General features: G+C 42.7%; 1 long non-coding RNA gene across 1 annotated transcript; it reads left to right on the forward strand.

The window, feature by feature from the left end:
* On the forward strand, positions 1 to 4,450 carry LOC308400318. Its single transcript, XR_013972367.1, has 3 exons — positions 1 to 207; positions 944 to 1,759; positions 1,852 to 4,450. It is a non-coding gene; the product is annotated as an uncharacterized lncRNA (long non-coding RNA).
* Positions 4,451 to 9,286: the final 4,836 nt, after the last annotated feature.

Consider the following 9,286-nt stretch of genomic DNA (forward strand, 5'->3'; position numbering starts at 1 on the left):
CACTGATGACGACGACGAAGAAGAAAATAATGGAGCGCTCTCTCTTGATTTCAACATCGTTTTTGTTTTGTTTTTTATTTCTATTTCATCTATTCATAAATAACAGATATCAGTGGTTTTTATTATAATTTTGTCGTGTCATGTACACGAAGGGGAGCGAAAAACGGAGGCTGGGCAGATGCTCCACGAAGAAACACGAAGAAACAGGTAACAGGTAAACCTCAGTGGCTGCTGCTCAATGTTCGACAGGGAGCTGTGACACTGACTGTGTATATTTTAGTGTTTCTCGGTGGAAGAAGTTCCGGTTAGAAAGGGAAGGAAAGGTTTTTAATATGTATATGTATATATATGTAAGGCGCTAACTTGAGCTGGGGGGCAGGTAGGGCACTAACAGGAAAAAGGTTGGTACAAAGACAAACTTTCGTTTCTTATTCTCATTTAAAATGTCTAACTTTTAATAAATATTTCTCTGAATCTTACACCCAAAGTTTGAATCTGATGTAAAATGTATAGAAGTCCATTACTGTATATAGTAACTATTAAGCTTAATATATACCCTAGTAAGCTATAGTACTTTTTCCTTTGGCAACCATCTGTGCAGTCTGCAGTTCTGTTGAAGAAAGATGTTGAATCTATTTAATTATTGTGGAAAAATAAATGATTTCTGTGCATTTTTTATTTATTTATTCATTTTTTGCATGTGCATTAAATTAAAGTTGACTACGTCGATTAAGCATCACGAGGCAGGGGGGGGTGTCCCTATTTTTTTTGCTGGAAGTTGGCAACCCTATTAGTTAGGTTGTTTAATATTTCTGCTAAGCTCTCTTTAAAATTTAGAATAGGGAGGATGGTGTTGGTTTAAGTTTGCAGTGTATTTTTTGCATATATATATATATATGTGTGTGTGTGTGTGTGTGTGTGTGTGTGTGTGTGTGTGTATCAGAGGACTTCATCTACGGGGGCCAAAGACTGCTACCGCAGTTCAAGGGAAGGTAATAGACAGCCTAGTTATCATACTTTTACATCCACACATTTCTAGGCCAAAGTAAACATTTTATAATACACATTTTATACACAAGGAAATAGATCTGTTACTTTAAGGCCACTTGAAAAATGACCAAAAAAACCTATTTTGCATGGTTGCAACGTTCCAAGTAGAGCTTCAACATGCAACAAGAAGAAATGGGAGTGAGGCAAAACATTTTTTTGAGCAATTTATTGAAAACAACTGTTAAACTGAAACAGGCTGTTTTACAGCTGATCAAACGTTTAGGACCACTTGCCTTTAAAAGGCAAAATCTGTGCAAAAATGGGGATTCATTGTCCTTTTCTGTCAGGCAGTCACACTGTCATGATGCTCTGATGGCTAAGGAAAAAAAAAGTTCCCTTTTTAAACGTGGTCGGGTTGTTGAACTGCATAAGCAGGGTCTCTCACAGCACGCCATCGCTGCTGAGGTGGGATGCAGTAAGACTTTCATTTCTTAAATGATCCTGAGGGTTATGAAACAAAAACTCAAGTGGAAGACCCAAAAAAAGTCACCAGCACTGAGCTGGAGGATCCAACTGGCTGTCCGTCAAGACACTGGACGATCCTCGACCCAAATTAAGGCCGTTACTGGCGCCGACTGCAGCCCCATAACAATCAGACGGCACCTGAGACTGAAGGGCTTCAAAAACAAAAAAACGTCTTTAAAGGCCTCGTCTCCTTGAACGCCACCAGAGAACGCCAACGAGAGCACCAAGCATGGGACACTGAAAGGTGGAAGAACGTTTAAGTGGTCTTAAACTTTTGATCAGGACTGTAGTACCTCATGAAATACAGTCCTGATCATGATCACGTCTGTTTTTCAGATCAACAGTGGACAACAACAGTTACTTCAAGGCATTTAATAATGTAAGGTAACCCCTTACAAAATTAGAGATGGGAAACAGTGGGAAAGAAGAATTCCCTTTTTACAGGAAGAATCCTCCAGCAGAAGCTCGGGGAGGGATACATAACATTACAACATCAGGACAAAATTCAGTTTCAAATGAGGTAAATTAATAGTTGTTGGTTTAATGTACAGTTTTTATGAAAATTTATTTTCCCCTTCTTTCACGAGCTGCTGCCAGCAGTTACAGATTTCTTTAGATGGTCAGTTTTATTAATGCATGTACTGCACATACACGACCTCTGAGTAGTTTTATAGCCATTTAGCAGCAGAGCTGTAAATAACGATGTAATTTTGCTACTTGCTGTTACTTAGTATTGATATTTCCTCACAGCAGAAGCTTTCCACTTTGTTGTGTTATAGCACATTTCACACACCTACTACTCTCTATCAAAATATAGTCAAAGTGCTAAAACCACAGTTATGTACCAGCAGATAATGATCATTTTACCAAACACAGACATTTTGCTGTTACTTTTATTGCTGTGCATATTAACGAGCTTAGCTCTCATATTCTGGATCGTACTAGATAATGTGCAAATCGATCTGAGAAGTTTGTGTTTTCAATTGATAAGAAGAGTTTATCTTACTACTTCTGCTGCATAACAGGAAAGAAAGACGGGGAACATAAGTTAGCACTGGATATTAGCCAAAGAAAAACATCATCTTTAATATCAGTGTAGCAGCATCAAGCTGTTTGTGTGTTTGCACAGAACAGTGAAGGTTCGCCTGAGGAGTGAGTGCAAATCAGTTTGTCATTTGTGAATTTTGTCTACAATTTCTTCAGCTTTTCATTTTCTAAAACTGAATTTCTCTCTCTGTGCGAGCTCCTGCGTTCTGCTCTCGTCATTAGTTGTGAAATGCTCGAGTGTTGCAACTTCATCAAAGGGAGTAATGCAGAAGTCACATATCACTTAGTGTCACGCCTATTGGAACAATATGTGTACGGTAAAAACCCTACAATAATAGAGAGTGACTACATGCACTCTGAGATGCTAATCTTTCACAACCCCAACAGGAGGATTCGAGAGAAGTCTGATCAAAGCTGGTGAGGCTAAACGACACGGGCTAATCAACAGGACAGAAAACTGAATTTACACTAATCCAGTTCCTAGAGCAGGTCCCATGTATTTTCAAAAAACAAATGTGGCACAAAAGTGCCAAAAAGCACAAAATATCCAAGGACCAAATTGGAGTCACTGGGCGGGGCTACCACAGGAAATTCACCACTGATTGGCAGATGCAGTTACTATGTAACAATTGGCTCTCAGACCTGTCAAAATGTGGGCTAGTTCTGAAGACACACTGGCACCGTGTTGTTGGAAATGAGATATATATGAGTGACTGTAGTCGGTCAGAAACAAATATTTTCTGTCTTCAGGTTGTTTGTAACAGAAATGCGCTCTCTCACTTTGAGATATTTATGGGGATAAAGTTGCATTAAAGCCCAGTCCAGACTGCTTGATGGCCCCGACAGAGGTTTATAATAATAATAATGATAATGAACTTTATTTATAAAGCACACTTAAAACCAAGGGTATGCCAAGGTGCTTAACAAGTAACATAGAGAATAAAAGGAAGATAATAGAAATAGAATAGAATAGAATAGAATAGAATAGAATTCAACTTTATTGTCATTGCACATGCACAGGTACAGGGCAACGAAATGCAGTTTGCATCCATCCAGAAGTGCTTTAGTGATATAGATATATTACAATATATATTAGCAATAATATAGATATGTGAGTATATTACAGAAATGGGTCTATTATGGTATGTTATAATGTACACGGTATGAAGTATGTTGTGAATATTCTATAACTAAGTATGTACAGGCTGTAGTGAGTACAAGCTATGAACAGGATATAAATATGAAAAACTATACAGAATATGAAATAAATAACTTTACAGAATCTGGGATATACAGCTATACAGAAATGGGAACTATCCAAGTTGTAAACAGTTGTAGGATTAAAGATTATCGAATGTACAGAATGATTATTTACACAGAGCTATACAGTAGTGCAGTTAAGATAAGTGAGGGTGTAGATAGTTTCTACAGAGGCTATATAAAGTGCTAGTGGTTGTGAGTGGTGGTTCAGTCCATGTTATTATTGTGTTTGAGGGTACAGTTGTCCATTGTGGGTGTGTGTATGTTCAGTCCATGAGTTTAACGTGGGTCAGATGTCAGGAGGCAGAGTTCAGGAGTCTGACAGCTGTGGGGAAGAAGCTGTTCCGGTACCTGGTGGTCTTAGTCCGGAGGCTCCTGTGGCGCCTCCCAGAGGGCAGGAGGGTGAAGAGTCCATGTGATGGGTGACTGGGGTCTTTGATGATTTTCCCAGCCCTTTTCAGACACCGCTTCCTGTAGATGTCTTTTATGGCAGGAAGTGGTGCTCCGGCGATGCGCTGGGCAGTTTTCACGACCCTCTGCAACGCCTTCCGGTCCGAGGCAGAGCAGTTCCCGTACCAGACTGTTATACAGTTGGTCAGGATGCTCTCGATGGTGCAGCGATAGAAGTTCACCAGGATGTCTGAGGACAGGTGGTTCTTCCTCAGAGTCCTCAAGAAGAAGAGGCGCTGGTGAGCCTTCTTGACCAGCTTGGAGCAGTTGGTCGTCCAGGTGAGATCCTCGGAGATGTGGACTCCCAGGAACTTGAAGCTGCTCACACGCTCCACAGCCGTCCCCTTAATGTGGATGGGTGGATGTGGGTCAGCATTCCTCCTGTAGTCCACGATGAGCTCCTTGGTCTTCTCGGTGTTAAGCAGCAGGTTGTTTCTGTCGCACCACTCAGCCAGACGATCCACCTCCTCCCTGTAGGCGGCCTCATCGTTGTCACTGATGAGGCCAATCACCGTGGTGTCATCTGCAAACTTAATGATGGTGTTGGAACCATCAGCAGGTCTGCAGTCGTGGGTGAAGAGGGAGTAGAGGAAAGGGCTCATCACACAGCCTTGTGGTACACCGGTGTTCATTGTGATGGTAGATGAGCAGTGGTTATCCAGCCGGACATGTTGGGGGCGGTTGGTCAGGAAGTCCAGTAACCATTTGCAGATGAGGGAACTGATGCCCAGGTCTGTCAGTTTCCTGATGAGTTGTGAGGGGTGGATTGTATTGAATGCTGAACTGAAGTCTATAAACAGCATTCTGGCGTAGGTGTTGTTGTTGTCCAGGTGTGAGAGGACAGAGTGCAGTGCGATGGAGACTGCATCCTCTGTGCTCCTGTTCCGGCGGTATGCGAATTGGTGGGGGTCCAGGGTGGGGGGGAGACAGGATTTGAAGTGTGCTAGGACCAGTCGCTCTAAGCACTTAGTGATGATGGGGGTGAGTGCTACTGGGCGGTAATCATTGAGGCAAGATGGGTTGGAGTTTTTGGGTATCGGGACGATGGAGGTGGATTTGAAGCAGGCCGGTACCACAGCGTGGGCCAAGGACAGATTGAATATGTCTGTGAGCACTCCTGCAAGCTCCCCAGAACACGCTCTGAGAACACGCCCGGGGATGCCATCAGGGCCTGCAGCCTTGTGGACATTGATCCTGCTCAGCACCGCTCCTACATCGGTGGGGGAGAGAGTCATAGGTTGGTGGTCTGGCGTCATGTCTGCTTTGGTTGTGGTTGTGGGGTTCCCTCGCTCAAAACGAGCATAAAAGTTGTTGAGCTCGTTGAGGAAGGAGACATCAGAGGATGCGGGGGAGGGTTTGGTGGTCCTGTAGTCTGTGATGGTCTGGAGTCCTTGCCACATGCGTCGGGGGTTGGAGTTGGAGAAGTGTTCTTCTACCTTCTTTTTGTAATGGTGTTTGGCTTTTTTGATGCCCTTCTTTAGATTAGCCCTGGCTGTACTGTAGGCGTGTGCATCTCCTGACCTAAAGGCAGTGTTGCGGGCCTTCAGGAGGAGACGAACATCCCGGTTCATCCAAGGCTTCTGGTTGGGGTACATGGTGATCCGTTTCTGGGTGGTGACACTGTCTGTGGTTTTGGAGATGTAATCCAGTACAGATGAGGCGTACTGGTCCAGGTCTGTGTGGGTGAACATATTCCAGTCTGTGTTTTTAAATCTGTCCTGGAGCACTGCGTCTGTCCCCTCTGGCCACACTTTAATTGTCCTCACAGCAGGTTTCACACGTTGGATGAGTGGTGAATACCGAGGTGTGAGGAACAGGGAGAGATGGTCCGATTGTCCAATGTGGGGGAGGGGTGTGGCTTTGTAGGCTCCAGCCAGGTTGGAATACACATGGTCTAAAGTCTTGTCTCCTCTGGTGTGGCAGGAGACATGTTGGTGGAATCTGGGGAGGACTGTCTTTAAGTTGGTGTGGTTGAAGTCGCCAGCAACAATAAAAGCAGCCTCGGGACCAAAGCAAGTACTAGGTTTGCAAGCAAATAGCTGTCACTGATACATAGGAAAGCAGCAGATACAGAACAAACAAGGAATTAAATGAGCATAAAAGTGCATCATATAAAATCATAACAGAAATGTTAACTAGAGGGAAAGGCAAGATTGAATAAGTGGGTTTTTAGTCGTGATTTAAACAGTGCAATAGAATCAGAGGCGCGGATATCAAGAGGACGGGTATTCCACAGTACCGGGGCAGCCAGAGCAAACGCACGGTCACCCCGGGACTTCAGCCGAGATCTGGGTTGGGTCAGAAGTAGTTGAGTGGCAGATCTGAGTGTTCTAGCAGGAGTATGTGGCCTGAGAAGTTCACTAAGATAACTCAGCGCTAATCTATTAATAGTTTTGAATGTAAGGAGTAATATTTTAAATTGAGTACGGTACTTTATGGGTAGCCAGTGCAAGCCAGCTAGAATACAGCAAAATTTCCTGGTACCAGTCAAAAGGTGGGCTGCTGCATTTTGGACTGTTTGCAGTCTAAGAAAAAGAGAAGAGGGACGACCGTAGTGCAAGGAGTTACAATAATCCAACCTGGAGGTCACAAAAGTGTGAATAAGCTTCTCCAGGTCCTCATGCAGAACATAATGCCTAGCCTTAGAGATAAGGTGCAGTTGGTGGAAGCTAGATCTCACTACAGCAGACACTTGCTTATCGAGTTTGAGCGAGCTATCCACCAGTACACCCAAGTTACTGACATAGTCACAGGAAGAGCTAGCAAAGGAACCCAGGGCAGCACAGAGTTCGACACAAGGGATTTTACTGTTGAACACCACAGTCTCAGTCTTCTTATCGTTTGAAACGAGGGAATTACTCAGGAACCATTCTTTGACCTCCCGCATGCATTCTTGAAAGTAGTGCAGGGACACAGCAAGGTCGTCAGTAAGTTCAAAATAGATCTGTATGTCGTCGGCGTAACAGTGGAAGGCGATATTGTATTTTTCAAAGATTGCACCTAGAGGGAGCAAATACAACGAGAAGAGAATAGGGCCTAAAACTGATCCTTGAGGTACACCGCAGCAGACTGGTGCAGAGGAAGTGGAGAAGGTGCCTAAGTTAACTGATAAGGATCTATCAGCAAGGTATGATTTAAACCAGTCGAGGGCAGTGCCTCTAATACCCACAGTGTGCTCAAGTCTTAATAATAAGATGTTATGGTCCAGCTCATCAAAAGCCAAAGAGAGGTCCAATAAAACTAGGATCATAGAGCGTCCAGTATCAGTAATTACAAGAATATCATTAAGAACTCTAACCAACGCTGTTTCAGTGCTATGCAATGGCTTAAAAGCAGATTGAAATTTCTCAGCAATATTGTTCGTGTCCAAGTACGCCTGGAGCTGGGAGAGAACTAGTCTCTCCAGGATTTTTGGCAAGAACGAAAGCTTAGAGATCGGTCTGTAGTTTAAAAGGTCATAACAGTCAGAGTTTCTTTTTCTAAGAATCGGGTGGACTACAGCATGTTTAAAGGCCAAAGGAACACAGCCTGAGAGCAAGGAAAGGTTCATAAGAAATAGGATACTAGGTCCAATTACATCACAACAGTCCTTAGCTATGCGAGATGGAAGAATGTCAAGCACAGTATTGGTGTTATTCATTTGATTAACTAGCCGCTTAAGAGACAAAAGTGATGTCAATATAGCTTCAGAAACTCTTGTATAAATTAATGTACGAACCACACGTTATCTCAGTAGCAGATAAGGTGAGCAGCAGCCATCTTGGTTATTTACAAAAGATCCACAGCATCCTCAGTGTATTTCCATCAAACCTGCCCTGTATTAGATGAATGTTTGTGATTGGCCTGACACAAACAGGGCTGTGTGGAAATGTGCAGACGGATGCCTTCTGCACGAGCTAAAGAAACATGAGCTCTCTTATTCATTTGGTTCCCAGGCTATATTTATTATCTTCCCCCCCCCCCCCCCCCCCCCCCCACCTTTTTTTTTTTTTAAATAAACAGTATAAGATATTGTTTTTGGTTGTGTGCGAATTTTTGTACAGAAATAAGTTTCCTGCCTAAGGAAAAATTGTGTTTGGTTTCTCAGATTGGCTCAAGTTCAGCTCACCAAAAGCCGGAAGCGATTTAATAAGGCACACACTAAATGGGAGTGGTGAGTGACTGGATCTGTTATGGCAGTGCCATTTAGAAGAAACCTCTCCTCGCTGCAGCCGTGTTGGTAATATCAGATAGAAAAATAAATAAATAAAAGCTCCTTAAATGCATGGTGACTTTTCTTTCCCCTGAAAGTTTTACTTCTATCTTTGCTGTTGTGAAATCCTCCTGTAAATTCAGGCTGCCATGTCTGCTCCTTATGTCTCTTTTAAGCCTTTTGTGGATCCGGATGTTCTCTTTATTGAGGAATCCACAAACAAAGCTGAGCAACCTGTTTATTTAAAAAGGCCCATGCTGTGTGTGAAATGTGTGCAACTTTGTCTTTGTGTCTCTTGCTAAATGTTCGTGATTGTTATTTAAACACTCCCTCTCCTCTTCCTCTGTTCACCACAGGGCAGACAGATAGACAACCACACACTTTCACAACTTACTTAAAGACTAATTTATTATTTTGTTTAGTTTTTTTCATTTCCAATACCCAGTTTCCTGGGAAAATATTATATTTTCAACTGTGAATCACCAGATTTGTTGTATTTCTGTTCTGTGTACCAACACTGTTTGTTATTCATTTGTTACTCCTCTGTTCTCTGTTTTCTTGTCTCCCATCTCTAATCTGTTGCTCTAACATTTTTGTTCACTGCATCTTTCATTTCTCTCAAACACACACGTATCTATCCTTTCCATTCCAGGTTATTGGCTGTACTTGTCCTGCTGATTTAACTATAGTAAAACTCTGTTATCTGTAAATCTGGTGGGATTTTGTCTTTCACTGCATGTTGAAAAGGGGATTTTAAAGGTTGACATCTCAATATAAGCTGGACATGTCTGACAGCCTGGTCGTACTTCTTTTCCTCAAATT

Source organism: Rhamphochromis sp. 'chilingali', assembly GCF_963969265.1.
Source record: "Rhamphochromis sp. 'chilingali' genome assembly, chromosome: 7".
Classification (NCBI taxonomy): Eukaryota; Metazoa; Chordata; class Actinopteri; order Cichliformes; family Cichlidae; genus Rhamphochromis; species Rhamphochromis sp. 'chilingali'.